General features: G+C 40.3%; 1 long non-coding RNA gene across 1 annotated transcript in view; it reads right to left on the bottom strand.

The window, feature by feature from the left end:
• LOC140623500 (uncharacterized) overlaps positions 1-12,041 on the bottom strand; it is a 33,910-nt gene extending 21,869 nt beyond the window's left edge. Inside the window, exon 1 of the long non-coding RNA XR_012023114.1 lies at positions 11,929-12,041. This is a non-coding gene — a long non-coding RNA (uncharacterized lncRNA). The remainder of the gene's footprint in view (positions 1-11,928) is intronic.
• Between the last annotated feature and the right edge of the window lie 7,147 nt (positions 12,042-19,188).

Below are 19,188 nucleotides of genomic sequence, written 5' to 3'. Positions count from 1 at the left end.
TAGCACCGCCTTCAGCCCAGGGCCTCCCGGGGTCCTGGGATCAAGTCCCACATCGGGCTCTCCTCAGGGAATCTGACTCTGTGCCTGTGTCTCTCATGAATAAATAAAATCTTTAAAAAGAAAAATAAGATGAATTTTTAAAAAAGAAAATTTGCAGATTCAACGGACCATCACTTTCATTTTGTTATCTTTAGAAGGTGATATGTTTATTCCAGTCATGTTACCATTGTTCAAAATATGTTTTTAAGCCTTGACATAAAAGTCTACAAGACTTGATTTTTAAGTCAGCAGTAATAGCACAGTAAGAGCATAAATGCTGCATTTTTTTAAAGAAAGAGTTTGAATTTCAACAAGTAGTGTGGATCCCTGCAACTATCTAGTTTGAATCCTAGTAACTGACTAGTTAGTACAAATTAGCTAATCTCAGTTTCCTCATCTTTGTAAAATGGGGATAATAAAAACACCCATCTACAGCATCATTGTGATAACTAAATGGGACCATTAATGTAAAACATATTCCCACCTCTAGTAGTCTTTTGTTCCATGACAAATAACACCCACTGCTTAAAACCAGTACACCTCAAACCACTCCTACCTTGCTGCCTCTACCACAGGGCTTAGGAAAGCTATATATTTGTTTTCCCAGCCTTTCTTGCATCTAGGAGTGGTCATATGACATTCTTTTACCAACAGAGATATAACAAAATTGTGATGAAGCCTTCTAGAATGAAGTTGCCCATTTTTTGATGAAGGAAGCAAGTGTGATTAGCACTATTCTTTTTTTCCTCCTCCCCCCCATTGCTTATTTAAAGATAGTTGTGAAATCTGTAACTGGGACATCCATCTTGGACCCAATGATAGCAATCGTGGGGAAGGGTGGGGCAATGGGTGACTCAGATAGTTAAGCATCTGCTTTGGGCTCAGGTCATGATCTCCAGGTCCTGGGATCCATCCCCACATTGGACTCCTAGCTCAGCAGGGAGTCTGCTTCTCCCTCTCCCCCTTTTCCCCCACCGCTTGTGCTCCTTCTGTCTCTCTCTCTCTTTCAAATGAATAAATATTTTTAAAAATCTAAAATAAAAAAAAATCATGGGAAAAGGTAAGGTACTTTCAGAAACACTGGCCTTGATGTCATCATGCTGCTGAACACAGGCAGGAAAATGTCTACCTCCAAATTCCGATTATCTGGGAAGAAAATAACCCGTAGGTGTCTAGTTCACTCTGAGTCAGGTTTTCAATTACTTGCCCTTGAATCCATTTCAAACTAATATACTTCTTAGAGCTGCTTTAGACTTCTTAATCCCCACACTGAAAGTTGAACTTAAGGCCCCCAACCTAGTGTACACCTCCTCCCTTACATAAGCCAGCCAAACATCAAAGGCCATCATGTCAATGAGAGAAATAAGAAAGTGAAAAAACAAAATGAGCTATTAAAATATTTTTTTTATAAATTTATTTTTTATTGGTGTTCAATTTACCAACATACAGAGTAACACCCAGTGCTCATCCCGTCAAGTGCCCCCCTCAGTGCCTGTCACCCATTCACCCCCACCCCCTGCCCTCCTCCCCTTCCACCACCCCTAGTTCGTTTCCCAGAGTTAGGAGTCTTCATGTTCTGTCTCCCTTTCTGATATTTCCCACACATTTCTTCTCCCTTCCCTTATATTCCTTTTCACTATTATTTATATTCCCCAAATGAATGAGAACATATAATGTTTGTCCTTCTCCGATTGACTTACTTCACTTAGCATAATACCCTCCAGTTCCATCCACGTCGAAGCAAATGGTGGGTATTTGTCATTTCTAATGGCTGAGTAATATTCCATTGTATACATAGACCACATCTTCTTATCCATTCATCTTTCGATGGACACCGAGGCTCCTTCCACAGTTTGGCTATTGTGGACATTGCTGCTAGAAACATCAGGGTGCAGGTGCCCAGCGTTTCATTGCATCTGAATCTTTGGGGTAAATCCCCAACAGTGCAATTGCTGGATCATAGGGCAGGTCTATTTTTAACTGTTTGAGGAACCTCCACACAGTTTTCCAGAGTAGCTGCACCAGTTCACATTCCCACCAACAGTGTAAGAGGGTTCCCTTTTCTCCGCATCCTCTCCAACATTTGTGGTTTCCTGCCTTGTTAATTTTCCCCATTCTCACTGGTGTGAGGTGGTATCTCATTGTGGTTTTGATTTGTATTTCCCTGATGGCAAGTGATGCAGAGCATTTTCTCATGTGCATGTTGGCCATGTCTATGTCTTCCTCTGTGAGATTTCTGTTCATGTCTTTTGCCCATTTCATGATTGGATTGTTTGTTTCTTTGGTGTTGAGTTTAAGAAGTTCTTTATAGATCTTGGAAACTAGCCCTTTATCTGATACGTCATTTGCAAATATCTTCTCCCATTCTGTAGGTTGTCTTTGAGTTTTGTTGACTGTATCCTTTGCTGTGCAAAAGCTTCTTATCTTGATGAAGTCCCAACAGTTCATTTTTGCTTTTGTTTCTTTTGCCTTCGTGGATGTATCTTGCAAGAAGTTACTGTGGCGGAGTTCAAAAAGGGTGTTGCCTGTGTTCTCCTCTAGGATTTTGATGGAAACTTGTCTCACATTTGCTACTAAAATATTTCTGTGAAAGACACCAAAGCTCCTTTATTTTGACAAAGCATACCCAACAATGAAACATGGACATCTCAAGACATGGCAGCAAGAGAGAATTTTTTCTCCCCTGACTCCTGAGCAAATAGTTCTATAGCTCAGGAGCTGTGTTACACGTACCCTTTAGTATTCTGTTTAACTTAATAGTTTTGTTGACCTTTAGTATGCTTATTATGCTTAACATTATATAGAATCATGTTGAACCTTCACTTCAATCTTTCATTACAAGGGCTGTGTCTTATGGTGCCAAGACCTCATTTTATTTATATCTAATCTCCCAAGTACCTAAAATACTGCAATATACATGGCAGGGAAGCCATAAATGTTGTTTTGCAACTTAATCATTTGTAATTTAGACATTTGCAATCAGCAGTAAAGCACATTTGTGTGAAGTAATCAAATTTCATGATGTCTATTACACTGAGGGTAAAGTTTATGCTCACAAAGGAGTCTTGTTGCCTCTCTGGGTCTACATGCCCATTCAATTCTGTGGTTCTCCATAGCTCATTAAAGATAGAATAATTCTTGTGAAATAACCAAAAAATTGTTGTTTCCTCTGAACCAGTTCCTAAAAGGAATTAATTACATTTATTTCAAGTTTGTTAAGTGAAGAAAAAGTGAGGAATTCTAATTGAATTATAGATAGTTCATATATGAAAAATTAGTATTACATAAAGAAGAAATCATAACTTTGAAAGTGATTTCCTTCTGTTTTCTTTTTTTTTTAATAATACATTTATTTTTTATTGGTGTTCAATTTGCCAACATACAGAATAACACCCAGTGCTCATCCCGTCAAGTGCCCCCCTCAGTGCCCACCACCCAGTCACTCCCACCCCCTGCCCTCCTCCCCTTCCACCACCCCTAGTTCATTTCCCAGAGTTAGGAGTCTTCCATGTTCTGTCTCCCTTTCTGATTCTTTTTATTTTTTTTTAAGATTTTACTTATTTATTCATGAGATACACAGAGAGAGAGGCAGAGACACAGGCAAAGGGAGAAGCAGGCTCCATGCAAGGAGCCTGACATGGGACTCCATCCTAGGTCTCCAGGATCAGGCCCTGGGCTGAAGGCGGCACTAAACCGCTGAGCCACCCGGGCTGCCCCTCTTTTCTTCTTGATATAAACTAGTTCACCATCTGGGCAATTGCAAACTGGAAAACTAGAAAAAAAAAAAAAACAACTGATGAAACAGAGTGTTCTAGCCAGTGCCAAAATGAAACATTAAATGAGAGAAGTAAATCATTAAGAGTTTGAAAGAAGCCCCAGTATATTCAATTTTCTCCCTTCATTTGGGGAAGGGGAGATTTATATAATACACTTTCAAAATTTGAAAAAAAAATTTTAAGATTCTATTTATTCATGAGAGCCTGAGACATAGGCAGAGGGAGAAGCAGGCTTCCTGTGGGGAGCCTGATGTGGGACTCAATCCCGGGGTCCTGGGATCACGACCTGAGCCAAAGGCAGATGCTAACCATTGTGCCACCCAGATCCCCACCCCATCCCCAAATTTGAAGATTGGGACCTAGCTGTTATGATTACATAAAAAGTGCATTGCTTCAGAAGTAAAAATCTCTGCAACTGTCTGGGAGAGCAAATGTCTTACACTTCTTCCCACAAGCTGAGAAAGAAACAGGAAGCGAGGAAAGAGCTACCGTGTTTCCCACTGGGACAAAAATCTCATGACTGACAACTTCCTCTTCCCTTGCCCAATCTCCTAGATCTACTGGGGGAATTGGGAGGGACAGTATTGTAGGGCCAATCGTTAATAATCTATGGGAAGCAGAACCACCAACCCAAATTGCTAATGGAGTACTTGGAGTCTCTTTGTTATACTTTCAGAACTATAAAAACTGTTGATTAAATACTTCACTTAAAACTCCTTTATACAGGGATGCCTGGCTGGTTCAGTCAGAAGAGCATGTGACTCTTGATCTCAGGATCATGAGTTTGAGAGCCCCGTGTTGGGTGTAGAGATTACATAAATAAATAAAACTTTAAAAAAAAAAACCCTCCTTTATATAAATATCAAAAGTAGAAATTAATAATGTTAACATTTAGCCAGTACATGGGACTTTTTAAATTATGTTAGACCTTATTTCTATTCTTGTATCATACTCTTTATTACATTAAACTAACTTTTCCATTTTCAAAAATTTCTTAGCAAGTAGTATTCTATTATCAGTTTCCTCTATGATTCCCCTCTTCACAAGTCAAAATCTTACCCCAAGTGACTTACCCATCTCTGCCCACCTGCCTCCTTCACCTTTCACATCCCTTAAAAAGTTCCAAAATTTCCTCTCCTCCTTAAAGTCTGTCTTTATCACCAGAAAGTGATCCCTTTCTAAACATTTCTGTGAATTACATATAAAGGTTTACTCTAAATCTGAGAAAATGTATTTGACAAATAGACACAATTGTGGATGATTCATAATTACATGTTTCTCCATATATGCATCAGTTTTCTACTACTATGTAACAAATTACACAAAATTAGAGGCTTGAAAAAATATCCATTTGCTATCTCATGGTTTCTTTAGAGTAGAAGGCCAAGCACAGCTAAAGTAGTCTCTCTGCTCAGGGCCTCTCAAGTTGAGATCAAAGTGTCAGCCAGGCTGAATTCCTTTCTGGAGCTTGGGGTCCAGTTGTTGGCCAAAATCAGTTCCCTGTGGTCAGAGGACTAAGGCTTCTATGCTTTTGCTGGTGGTAGGCCAGGAACAATCTTAGCCTGGCCCCTTCCATGTGTTCTTTCATGCTTAACAATCTCCTGGTTTCCAATCCTCCTCCCGTCATATTTAATGTAACATGATCATGGCAGGAATGATACCATCACCATAACCTAATCAAGTAAGTAACTGGCCTATCATATTCAAAGATGCCATCTACACTTATGTGTATGGGATTATACAAAGGGTGTACACCAGGGTAAGGAATTCTTGGGAATCATCTTAGAATTCTGTCTACTACAATATGACTAGAAACCTCAATATCAAGTTCTTATAAATTATTAAAGAATGTGCTTAATAAAAATTGACTACCACTCTTCTCTTTAAGACTTTTAAGAATATGGGATCCCTGGGTGGCGCAGCGGTTTGGCGCCTGCCTTTGGCCCAGGGCGCGATCCTGGAGACTCGGGATCGAATCCCACATCAGGCTCCTGGTGCATGGAGCCTGCTTCTCCCTCTGCCTATGTCTCTGCCTCTCTCTCTCTCTCTCTCTCTCTGTGACTATCATAAATAAATAAAAATTAAAAAAAAAAGACTTTTAAGAATATTAGATCAGGGTGCCTGGGTGGCTCAGTCTATTAAGTATCTAACTCTTGGTTTCTTTTTTTTTTTTTTTAAGATTTTATTTATTTATTCATGAGAGACACACAGAGAGAGCATCTGCTCAACCACTGAGCCACCCAGGCATCCCTAACTCTTGGTTTCAACTCAAGTCATGATCTCAGGGTTGTGAGATTGAGCCCTCCATCAGCCATTAGGCTCCATGCCTAGTGTGGAGCCTGCTTGGGATTCTCTCTCTCTCTCTCCCCCTCTCCTTCTCTCTCTCTCTCTCCCTCTGTCCTTACCCCCCTCTTAAAAAAAAAAAAAAGAATATTGGATAAATCAACTTTTACTATGGAGCAAATTGATTAAATAGTTCATGTGATTATATTTATATATAAATAGCATTCCAGCACAGAAGTTATTGGCTAGGCCTATAATTGAGAATTTCCACAAAAAGAGAGAAGGCACAGGCAGATGTCATAGATCTTGAAAACAGGATTATAAGAGCAACTGAAGCATGGGGCATAGAGAATAAAGGAGAAAATGTGAGTGGTATGTAATAATCACTTTAAATCTGATTTCTCATGAGATATATTAATTCAAAAAAAAAATGAGAAGTTGAGGGGTGCCCGAGTGGCTCAGTCAGTTAAGCATCTGCCTTCAGTTCAGGTTCTGATCACAGGGTCCTGGGATCAAGACCCACATCAGGCTCTCTACTCAGTGAAGAGTCTGCTTCTCCCTCTCCCTCTGCCTCTCTCTCTCTCAAATAAATAAATAAAATCATTTAGTAAATAAATAAATAAAATGGGAAGTTGACTTCAATAATTTCATAAAAGTATCTAAAATCAAATTTTGGGCATGTAGAAAACTTTTAATTTTGGTATAAAGAAATAAAATTAAAAAGAAAACAATATACAAGGAAAAATATTTACAACAGATGATTAACAAAGAATTGGTGTCTCTAATATCTAAGTGCTTTTTTATAATGAAGACAAACAGCTCAATAGAAAAATAGCAACAGGGGCAGCCCCGGTGGCACAGTGGTTTGGTGTCGCCTGCAGCCTGGGGTGTGATCCTGGAGACCCGGGATTGAGTCCCACATCGGGCTCCCTGCATGGAGCCTGCTTCTCCCTCTGCTCGTGTCTCTGCCTCTCTCTCTGTGTCTATGAATAAATAAATAAAATCTTTAAAAAAAAAAAAAGAAAAGAAAAATAAGCAATAATACAAAGAGAAATACAAATGACCAACAAGCATTTGAAATGATGCAAAACTTTGATAGTAGTCCACAAAACATAAAATAAAACAAAATGAGATGTCACTACTCATCTACCAGTTTATACAACTGACAGAAATGTGAATTGTTACAGGTTTCTGAAAAGCAATTGACAACATTTATGGAAATTTTAAAACATACATGTCCTTTCCCCTAGAAATACTACACCTGGGAATCAACTCAATAAAAATAAAAGCATCTGGGTGTAGGGAAATAAAGACAAGATCATTTACTGCAATCTTGATTGTAAAAGAAAAAAAAACCTTAAACAGTAAAATTAACACAATATGGAATTAAAAACCCCTATTTTGAATGTTAAGTGGATATTTATAAAATTATATTTTAAGACGGATGAATATAAGGCATCATTACATGTAAATAACAAAGTACAGAGTAATGTATTGTGTGATCCAGTTTTTGTGAAAAACAAAGTAAAAATATTCCTATTTGTTAGTCTATAGGTATATATGAGCAAGGAAAAATGTGTGGAAATGTTCAAATCTGGCTGCTTACCTCAGATACCCGTGACTGAAGGGAGGTAGAGAACTAAAATTATGTTTTTTAACTGTAACTGTTTGGTTTCACTTGATATGGTGAGATTTATGGCTTTACTACCTATAAAGAAACCATGAGGAAATAAAGATTTTAGCTGCCAACATTCATATGTAATTGTGAAATAACTTGAAGTTACTGTGATTTTTGTTTTCATTTAAGAAAAAATCCTCTGGCCAAATAATTGTCTAAATAACATACACTATTCTGAGATGTCTAAAGCCTTGAGAAGATTTCAACACTCAAAGAGAAAAGACTAAAATATATTAACATTGCAGATTCCCTAATAATAAAAACCATCAGATAATTCTATAGCAAATCCCATGGTCAACAAATGCCACCCCTGTACCCAGAGCTTCCCAGCAGCTTGTTAGTATCCCATTCTTCAACAGAAGCAAAGAACCAAAACTCACCAGACATCTGAGGTGATTCTAGCTTTCTAATATGAGAGAGAAGAAAGCAAAAAAAAAGAAAAAGAAGTTAGAATAATCCATGAAAAGAAAGAATTTAAAAATCTTCCAAAAAGTTGCTGTCAATATCCTGAAGGAGAAAAGAAGATACTGCATGCATGACGTAAGAACAGGTTTCAATGGAGAAAAGAAAGAGCACCAGAGAATCAAATTTTCATAGCAGGAATGAAAATCCAATAGAAACATAAAAGATCTCAAGAAATTTATGTCCCAGTGTACCTTTTCTCATAAAGCTACCTGATGAAGTTCTCCCAAAGTGGCAAACTAATTCAAGATGAAGACACTAAATTCTACCTCTGAAACTAAAAGAAGAGGAAGGAGGAGAAGGGGGAGGAGGAGGGGACAAGGAGGATGACAAGAGGAGGAGAAGGCTGAGGGGAGGAGAAGAAAGGAACCAGATCAAACCATGGACTCCTCAGGGCTAAGCAAGCTGATTAGAGCGCACACCCAGAGCATACTACAGTCTGGTTCTGCTCCTAGAAGGCCATATAGACCAGGGAGGCCCAGCCTTTAGTGTGCACAGGAGTTTCCTGGACTTTTGAAGATCTAGACAGTCTGGAGTAGAGTATGAGATTCTGATCTTATAACAAGCTTGGTGTTGATGCTGCCAATCCTCAGGTCATCTTCAGCTCACACATTGAAGTAGCAAGCACATAAAACATGATTCCCACATGGCTGTGGGAATCAGTCTCTCCTATGGGGCTTATTGAGTGATTCCTGGGCCCATGCCCAGCATTCTAAGATGGTAGGCCTGGTTAGAGGCCTGAGTATTTTGTAACAAAACCCATAAGCAATCCTGGGGCTCTGCCAGATAGGGAAGCATGAAAACCACTGATGAGAGGCCTCATCATGCGAAGGGGTCTTACATCCATATTTTGATGGTTTTTGTAGGAAGAAAAATGCAAGACATGTGGGGAGATCTATATTTTCTCTCCCATGAGGCACAGCCAAGATGGCACACTGAGGAAGTCATTACCAGCTCAACATAATATCTCTGTTTAGTCAGAGGGTAGATCTTAAATGTTTGCACCACATGAAAGGAAATGATAATGATGTAACACGTTGAAGGTGTTAGCTAATGCTATGATGAAATCCTTTGCAGTATAGAAATGTGTCACATCAACAGGTTGTACCCTTAAAATTACACAATGTATATGCCAATTTTATGTCAATAAAGCTGGGGGAAAAATCTCTGAAAAGAGAGAGAGAGAGAAGGACATGGGATCTAGGAAGCTAATGCTCCCACCCTGGAGAAAGTAAAGAGATTCCCCAGGACAAGGGTTGGGGGAAGCTCCAGGGTGGCAGGTAAACCCAGATGCAAGGCAGTGCCAGCCCATGCTACAATATGCCAAAGAGTCTGTTAGGAAAGGTGCCTGGCAATAAAATTTCCAGTACTGTATCAGCTCTTGCTTGAAAATATACTGTGTCTCAACCAACTTAGATGGAAGTATAGTTGACATGTTCTGGAAAACCACTCAAAAAGTGGTTTTAATGATGACCCAACATTGATGAAAAACATACAGCTCTAAAATTAGAATAATAGTGAATCTACACAATTATTGTGAGGATTAAATGAGTTGATCAATGTAAAGCATTTAAAATGATGCCGGAAACATAGTGAGAATGACAAAAATACTAGCTATCACTGTTGCTGTTGTGGTGGTGGTGGTGGTTCTTAGGTTATTTAACTCTGGAGTTGGGCTTCCTAGAATACTGACTCTACCACTAGTTATTTTACTTTGAAAAATTTATGCAGGGATGCCTGGGTGGCTCAGCGGTTGAGAGCCTCCCTTTGGCCCAGGGCGTGATCCTGGAGACCCAGGATCGAGTCCCACATCAGGCTCCCTGCATGGAGCCTGCTTCTCTCTCTGCCTGTGTCTTTGCCTCTCTCTCTGTGTGTCTCTCATGAACAAATAAATAAAATCTTTAAAAAAAAAAAGAAAAATTTATGCAAACTCCTTAAGCCTCAGTGTCCTCATTTGTAAAATGTGCATCAAAAAGGTATTTATCTCATACATTAATTTTAAGAATTAAATTAGATGCAACAAGGTAAACAGTAGAATTATGCCAGGATGATAAGAGATCGCAACAGCACCTACCTTTGAAAGTACAGACTGAGTGCAAATATGAGGGAGTCCTCTGAGGTATTGGAAGGGTTCCATATTTCTATTTGGAAGAGGGTTATGTAGATATAAAAATAGGTAAAAATTCATTCAAGCTGTATATACTTAAGAGTTCTGCATCTTATCGTATATGTGGTTTTTTAAAAAACAAAAACAAAAACTTGTTTCGAGGACTCCACTTCATGCAAGTCATTCCAGACACAAACAAATACTTTGTGTAAGAATGTTCATTTGTTATTTATGATATCAAAACATGGAAATGCCCTAAAAGTACAATTAAAAGGGCACATTTACATTGTGCAGGGAATTTAACTATGTATGAAATACAATAAAGCCACTAAACGCTACGTTTTAGAATATTTAATAACATGGGAAATAGCCATACCATAACCTCAGATTTTTTAAGTGCAAAATGCAAAATTGTGTATTCCTATATGCAAAATTACGTATATATATATGGAACCGGCTGCGGAGCCTCTCTGGGAACTGGGTCTCACAGTCCTCGGCACAGCGGGGGTACGCGAGGTCCGCAGCTGCCACCCTGACTCTTGACCACAAGGTTCTGCGGACCCAGCTCCTCGGCGCCCCCTCCTTGAGCCAGCAGCCTGTTCTTTTACCCCTTGAAGTAAACGTTTCTCTCTGCTTCCCAAAGTTGATGATGCCTGTAGCTAATTTGCTAAGCCTCTTAAAAACCGGAGGAGACAAAGGCTCGGAGTCGGAGTCCGACTCTCGGTGCCCCTGTTACAACATCAGATGACAGTTCGGCGCGGCTCCGAGTCTCCTCCCTTGGCGGCCTCGGAGCATCCCGGCCCCGCGGCGAGCGGCGGCCGCCCCGGGACCTGCAGTGGCCGTCGGGGTACGGCGGCGGCGGGACTCCGGGACTTGGGCGCACCGCACGGCAGAGGGCTCTATTGTAGGTTTCAGGCAGGGCAACGATGGGGCAGGATTTGTCTAGTCTAACGCATTAGGTTTCCCTTCTCAAATGATTGCTTCGGGATCCCTGGGTGGCGCGGCGGTTTGGCGCCTGCCTTTGGCCCAGGGCGCGATCCTGGAGACCCGGGATCGAATCCCACGTCGGGCTCCCTGCATGGAGCCTGCTTCTCCCTCTGCCTGTGTCTCTGTCTCTGTGTGTGTGTGTGTGTGTGTGTGTGTGTGTGTGTGTGTGTGACTATCATAAATAAATTTTAAAAAGGAAAAAAAAGGAAACCTGTTAAAAAAAATAATAAATAAAATAAAATGTTTGCTTCAACAAGCTGGGGCGCACGCATCCGCTGAACCCTTGCAGGGACTGGTCCAATATATTAACACGTGGTTGCCCTTGGTTTCCAGAAGGCACACTAAATGTAGATGAGACACGGGACCGAATAGGGAAAACCTTACAGCAGCAACACAGAAAGGGTTTATTTAAATGTGCCAATTCCGATCTTTTCTGCTTGGGCTTCGGTTAAAACAGTGTTGGCACTATTCCAGGAGAAAACAAAAGCAAAGCCTGAATATGCGGTGCCTCTGCCCTCCGCTCCTGCAGAGGTAGTGCTGCCATTCCCTTTACCTGCCTGTAACCCTTTTTTAGAACTTGAGAAAAATCTTCTTACCAAACCTGTCCCCTCGTTTGAGGTCAGACTCCATCGCAGGGAGCCATTGCCAATTCAGCCGGTAATCCTTTTTTCTGACCCAGAAGATCTGTTGATCTCCCCCCCCCCCCCCCGCACTGAAGAGGTTCCTAACGGCCAGGAGGCATTAATAGGGTGCATAACTCAGTTGATTTAAAGATGTTACAGCCTCTAAGGGATAGTGTAGGAGGGAATGGTGTACAGGCCCCTCTTACTCAAGTTATATTGGAGGCTGTGGCTTGTAGGTGGCTCCTTCCTTGGGACTGGCATCAAAAAGCAAAGGGCTCCTTAACAGGGTATATATTTACAATGGAAATCTGCTTTTGGAGACTTTGCTCAGGAACGGGCAAATATTAACAAGCGCGCTAATATCCCCCTTACTTTCGACATGCTTGTTGGGACTGGAAATTTTCAAACTGTCCCAAATCAACTGACATATCCTCCCCAAGCCTATGAGCAAATTTCCCTGTCCACCCGAAGGTCTTGGCAAACCCTACCAGAACCTGGGCAATCTGTAAAGTCATTTACAAAATGCTTACAGAGACCTTCGGAAAGTGATGCTGATTTCATCGAAGGCCTTACTAAAGCGGTTCAGAGGCAGGTCATCCATGCAGGCTGTGGATGTCCTAGTCAAGCAGCTGGCCTATGAAAATGCTAGTGCCGACTGCTGAAGAGTCCCTATAAGAGATAAGGGCTCTATTTCAGATTATTTGAGAGTGAGCCAAAATGTGGGTACCCATGAACATCAATAGTTTTTGCAGCAGCTTTTTAAAAGGCACTTAAAGAATATAAAAATTAGTGAAAGGGAATAAAGGGAAAGGAGAGAAAATGAGTGGAAATATCAGTGACAAAACATGAGAGACACCTAACTCTGGGAAATGAACAAGGGGTGGTGGAAAGGGAGGTGGGTGGGGCTTGGGGTGACTGGGTGATGGGCAATGAGGGGGGCACTTGGCAGGATGAGCACTGGGTGTTATGCTATATACTGGCAAATTGAACTCCAATAAAAAAAATTTTTAAAAAAAGGCCCTTAAACCTCAAAAGGCAGGGAATTGTTTTAAATGTAGAAGGTCAGGCCATATGCAAAGGGAATGCCGCTCTGGCACATTTAAAAATGATGGGGATGATTCTATCTCAACACTCAGCTTATGCCCTCAGTGCCAAAAGGCCAAACATTGGCTTAATCAATGTCGTTTTAAATTCCATAAGAATGGTTCCTCTTTCCCTCCTACATTGGTGGGAAACAATGCAACAAACCCTAGACCAGACAAATAATGCGAGGGCACTCTACCCAATGATGGCAAGCGATGGATTATCTCATGTCTCAGAGCCACCACAAGGGGAAGTGCTGGATTAGACCTATCTTGTAAATACGGTTTCATACTTAGTCCTTCCATTGAACTCAAGTTATACAAACAGGAATTTATGGAGCCATTCCTAAGGGAATCATTGGTCTTATTATGGGAAAAAGTGGATTGACGATGAAAGGGTTCAAGTTTTTCCTGGGGTCAAAGATGAGGATTATAGGGGTGAGTTTAGAGATATGATGACATCTAACAGACACATTGCATTCACTGCTGGCCAATCAATTGCCCAATTATTACTCCTCCTTTATATCCCAGGATTACAAGATAAGGAACGACTAGGAGGATTTGGCAGTACAGGTGCTCCTCGTGTACATTGGGCAGGAGAGATAACAGAGGAACAGCCTATGCTTTCCCTGTCATTAAATGGTAAATGTTTTAATGGACTTCTCTAAATGGGTGCTGATGTAACTGTAATAGCCCGTCATGAGTGGCCAGCATCTTGGCCTTTAAAACTGCCCTCCACATCCCTTGCAGGATTGGGAACCCCCAGATGGATAGGACAAAGCTCTAGCATTGTCACTTGGAAAGGCCCAGAGGGGCCCTCAGGAAAAGTCATTCCCTATATGGCTCCTATTCCTATGCCCCAACATATGGGGCAGAGATATTATAAAGCACATGAAGGTTACCATTGCCACTAAACCTAAGTATTTAGATAATGGAACAAATGGGCCATAAAGAAGGACAAGTGTTAGGAAGATATGGGCAGGGAATCAAAGCACCCGTCACCTACTCCTCACAGATTGGAAGACATGGGTTAGGTTATGAGCAAAACTTTTAACTGTGACCACTGCTGAAGTATCCTCAGGTCATGCCATCTCTCTAACATGGCTATATGGGTGGCACAGTAGCCTATAACTAGGGAAAAATCACAACATTTACAGGAGCTTGTTAAGCAACAATTGGAGGTGGGACATATTGAGCCTTCTCATAGTCCTTGGAACACCCCTCTCTTTGTAATCCCTAAAAAATCTGGAAAAATGGAATTTGATTCAAGACTTAAGAATGATTAACAAAGTCATGCAACCTATGGGAGCTTTACAGCCTGGACTCTCGTCACCTTCTGTAATATCTCTTGCTTGCCTTTTAATAATCATTGATTTAAAAGATTGCTTTTTTACTATTCCACTGGCTACTCAAGATAAAGAAAAATTTACTTTCTCTGTCCCTCCCATCAATAACATTGCACTAATGCAGATACCAATGGAAAGTCCTTCCAAAGGGCATGGCTAATAGTCCTACTATACATCAATATTATGTGGCTTTTGCTTTATGCCAACCCCAAGAAACCTTCCCCAAAGCCTATATTATCCACTACATTTATGATATACTACTGGCCTCAGCCACACAATCAGACCTTGACGCCCTTTTCTTAGACATTAAATGTCTAATTGAATGTAATTTACAAGTAGCCCCTGGAAAAAATGCAACAGACCCCTCATTTCCAATATTTGGGCTACCTTATGGATAAATCTACCATTAGGCCACAAAAAGTTTCTGTCAAAAAAACAAACCTCCAAAATTTAAAAGACTTCCAACAACTGCTGAGAGTCATCAATTGGATTTGCCCTTTATTGGACATCTCTATGCATGCCCTATCACATTTGTTCAACTCTAAGGTGATCCTGCCCTTAAATCTCCTCGTCACCTGAGCCCTCAAGCCAAAAAGGAATTGGAAACTATACAGCTAGCCATTAATCACTTGCAAGCTCACAAAGTTAACTCACAATTTCCTATAAAATTATAACTCATTTGATCAGATATATCCCCCACTGGGGTGCTCACAGTTTACACCTGACCTAGTTGTCCAGTTGTCCTAGAATGGATCCATTTATCTAATCAGGAATCTCCATCCTTAACCCCATATCTGACTCTATTTTGCAAAACAATTACCAAGGGGTGTTCTAGATGTGTACAATTATTAGGAAAAGAACCTGATCAAATAATGTTACAAATAATGTTACATTATTTGTAAAATTTTTGCTCACTTTTGCTCTGCATGGGGAATCACCCACATATTTGGTATTCCCTATAACCCACGAGGCCAAGCTATCGTGAAATGCATGAATGCCACTCTTAAGACACAATTAAAAAAACAAAAAGGGGGAATAGGAGACAGTTATCTCCCACAAACATTACTACACCTTTCCCTTATTACCCAATTTTTTCTCTTTTTCCAATGATGGCTACTCTGCTGCAGAGCACCATACAAGGCTCTCATCAACATCATGCCATGGAGAGGCCCTGGTTAGATGGAGATACCCAGAAATAGGCCAATGGAAAGAACCCGATCCCCTTATAACATGGGAGAGAGATTACACCTGTGTAAAAGAGGGTAATAAAACTTGTATTTGGGTTCCAGGTTGCTGGGTGAATGAAAACTTACCATGGAGATGGAGGAGGTGATGCAAGGGATAAAGAGACTCATAATATTAAAACGACTGGTAGCCAAATGGCTCCCCATCAACATGACCGAATCCTGGCAAGAATTCCCCACTTTGCCCCTATTAGCACAGGTGTTAGATACTGTCACCAAAAGGACTAAAAGACTTATTGGGTGGCTCATAGCCAGTATTATATTCCTTGTGGGCATCATTGCATCGGCCTCCATGGCCTCTGTGGCTTTACATCAAACAATCCAGACCACCCATTATCTAAAATAATTTCAGAGGGATCCCTGGGTGGCGCAGCGGTTTAGTGCCTGCCTTTGGCCCAGGGCGCGATCCTGGAGACCCAGGATCGAATCCCACGTCAGGCTCCTGGTGCATGAAGCCTGCTTCTCCCTCTGCCTATGTCTCTGCCTCTCTCTCTCACTGTGTGCCTATCATAAATAAATAAAAAAAATAAATAAATAAAATAAAATAATTTCAGAAAAAAATAAACAAATAAAATAAAATAACATAAAATAAAATAATTTCAGGCCAATTATACGGAAGTATGGAAAACCCAGATTCAAATAAACCAAGAAATAATTGGAGAGGTGCAACACATAAAGATACTATTATTTGGACGGGAGAACAATTGCAGGATTTGCGATGGTCTCATAGACAGAAATGACATTTTAACACCCAATTTTGTGTAAGCCAAGTCCCTTGTAATGAGTCCTAGCATGGAGCAGCCCCGGTGGCGCAGCAGTTTAGCGCCGCCTGCAGCCCAGGACTTGATCTGGAGACCCTGGATGGAGTCCCGCATCGGGCTCTCTGCATGGAGCCTGCTTCTCCCTCTGCCTGTGTCTCTGCCTCTCTCTCTCTCTCTGAATCTCTATGAATAAATAAATAAAATATTTTTTAAAAAGTGAGTCCCAGCATGAATGGAATAAAATAAAGTGTCATAGATCCTTTACATAATGTTTCCTTGGATATTCTAAAATTGCAAGCTCAGGTTCTTGCTATGGCTCATGCCTCAGTTCCTGAAATACAAGGATCTGATGTCCTGGAACGAGAGGCTGAAGGCATAGCCTCACTTAATCCTTTTAAATACTTTAAAATACACATTTTCTCCTTCTTGCATCTATAATTTTGTTGTTTTATGTCTTCTGTTTTATACCGTCTGTCAAACTGGAATGAGGCATCTAAGCCAACAAGAAATACTGGTCCCGAAGCTAGTCATGCTTACTTCACTTCAAAAAACAAAAAGGAGAATATGTGGGGAACCAGCTGTGGAGCCTCTCTGAGAACTGAATCTCATAGTCCTTGGCGCACCAGGGATACGGGAGGTCCTGAGTTGCCACACTGACTCTTGACCACATCGTTCTCCAGATACAGTTCCTCCACTCCCCACTCTTGAGTCAATAGCCTATTCTTTTACCCTTTGAAGTAAACATTTTTCTCTGCTTCCCAAAGTTAATTATTTCTATAGCCAATCTGTTAGCTCTCTTAACAAAAACTGGAGGAGACAAAGCCTTGGAGTCCAAATCCAAGTCAGTCTGAGTCTGAGTCTGAGTCTCGGTCCTTCTGTCTCCCAGATTAAAATTTAGTGAGACTTCAGGTCTTTCTTCATATCATCGCCTCTGACTATCCTGGCTCTGTGGCATATATATAATATAATCTTTAAAAAAATAAAATTTATATATGTAGAAAAAAGTTCTAAAATATTTATAATGATTAATAGGTAGTGTGATTATAAGAATTCTTATTTTTTCTTTATGCTTCCTATATTGTCTAAATTTTCTAAAATGAGCACATATTATTTATAATAAGAAAAAATATTACTTTAATAAAGAGACATGGTAAATATCTTGTCTAAACATCAACTATACTGAAGATGATGGTTTAGGAAGGGGATGAAATATAAAAGAACAATTCCATAGTAAACATTTCATTTCCAATCCCCTGAAGTTTAAGAGCTAACCATAGCTGAGAATTAAATCTATGATTATTGCAGGGGTAGCAGAGCTCCAGAGGAGACTGAATTTTCAAGCTCAGTGAATCTGTTCTGCCAAAGTCAGGAACCTGGTTGGGAATACTTAATGGTCAAGAAGAAGTGTTCTTCTCTGACTTTAAAAAGAGTAAGAAAAGGAACAACCAAAATTATGGAAAGAAACAAAAGAGAATTGAATCAAGAAATTGAAGAAAGAGTGTCAAGGAGCTGTGACCAGTAGCACTGAACCATCAAGATGACTACTAAAAATGGCCATTGGCTTTAGTGCCATGGAAATCATGAATGAAATTCAAAATGGATGCTTCAGTGGATTGCTAGGGTTATAAAACAGGGTGGCATACGTGAAGGAATGAGAGGAAGGTAAGAAAAAGTGAGTGTATAGCATCTTATCTTAAATGATAGGACTTTGGTTTATTGCTATCTTTGCAGTCACTGCCAAACATCCCCTGAAATACTGTAGAAACTCCCTGAAGCTACGCAGTCCAAATTACTCAAATTATAAAAATCAAATTATACATTGGCATCCTCTTACTCAAATTAAAAAGTTAAAATTATCCAAATATAAAAATCCACCCACAAATTGGCCAAATTGCAAAGTCCCAGTTATATGCAGGACAATTAAAATTTCTCAAAGCCAAAAAAGCAAAAGCCCAAATTAATAGTATTTGGCTTATAACTCTTAACCTTCAATTCAGAGAGCCACATAAACATCCATCTTGACTGCCAGTAGTAGCTGGAAAAAGATGTAGGAAAATGGAAAGTTTGTTTCTGTTTTTCTTCTTAACGGGAGAGGGAAGACTATGTTAAGAAGATGACAAGTTGGCCTGTGGGCGGAGGGTGTGACTTTTGGTCTCAGTGTTGTGAGACAGAGCCCCAAGTTGGGTGCGGAGATTACTTAAAAATAAAATCTTTTATTAAAAAAAAAGCTGACAAGTTGCACTGACACAAGAAATCAGTAACAATGAGTTTCCTAAGCAGGGACAGGTGATAGGGAAGGACAAGATGAGTAGAGATGCAGTTACATGGCCACATAATACACACATTAGGCATCCAAGGAAGTTCTTTTCTGATAACTTCATTTTAAGTCATTTAATCAATACTTCTGAGTTCCTACTATGTATCAGGCACCATTCCAGACACTTGGAATAGAAGAAAAATATTGAGATTCAAGGTCCCCATTCTCATAGAAACTGTATTCTAGAGTAGGGAGTAAGACATTAAACACCAACAAATTTGGGAAATATATCAGAAGCAGAGCTAGTGGAACTTGTTAATGAACTGGGTATAGAAAGGGGAGAGTTTTGCCTAAAGTAACTGGGTGAATTTTCAGTGTACTGTAAGTTCATTTCCTGAGGGAAAGGGGGATGCAGAAAGATGGAGGTGATGATGGTCAGATATCTGACACAGGTGTTGAAAGACTGACATTTATTTCAGGAAATTGGACAACAGGTTGGCTAGGAAAATGATGTATTGCCAAGTACTACCAAGACTTCATTTT

The sequence above is a fragment of the Canis lupus genome, chromosome 33 (assembly GCF_048164855.1).
Source record: "Canis lupus baileyi chromosome 33, mCanLup2.hap1, whole genome shotgun sequence".
NCBI lineage: Eukaryota > Metazoa > Chordata > Mammalia > Carnivora > Canidae > Canis > Canis lupus.
This window is presented reverse-complemented; position numbering and strand designations above follow the sequence as displayed.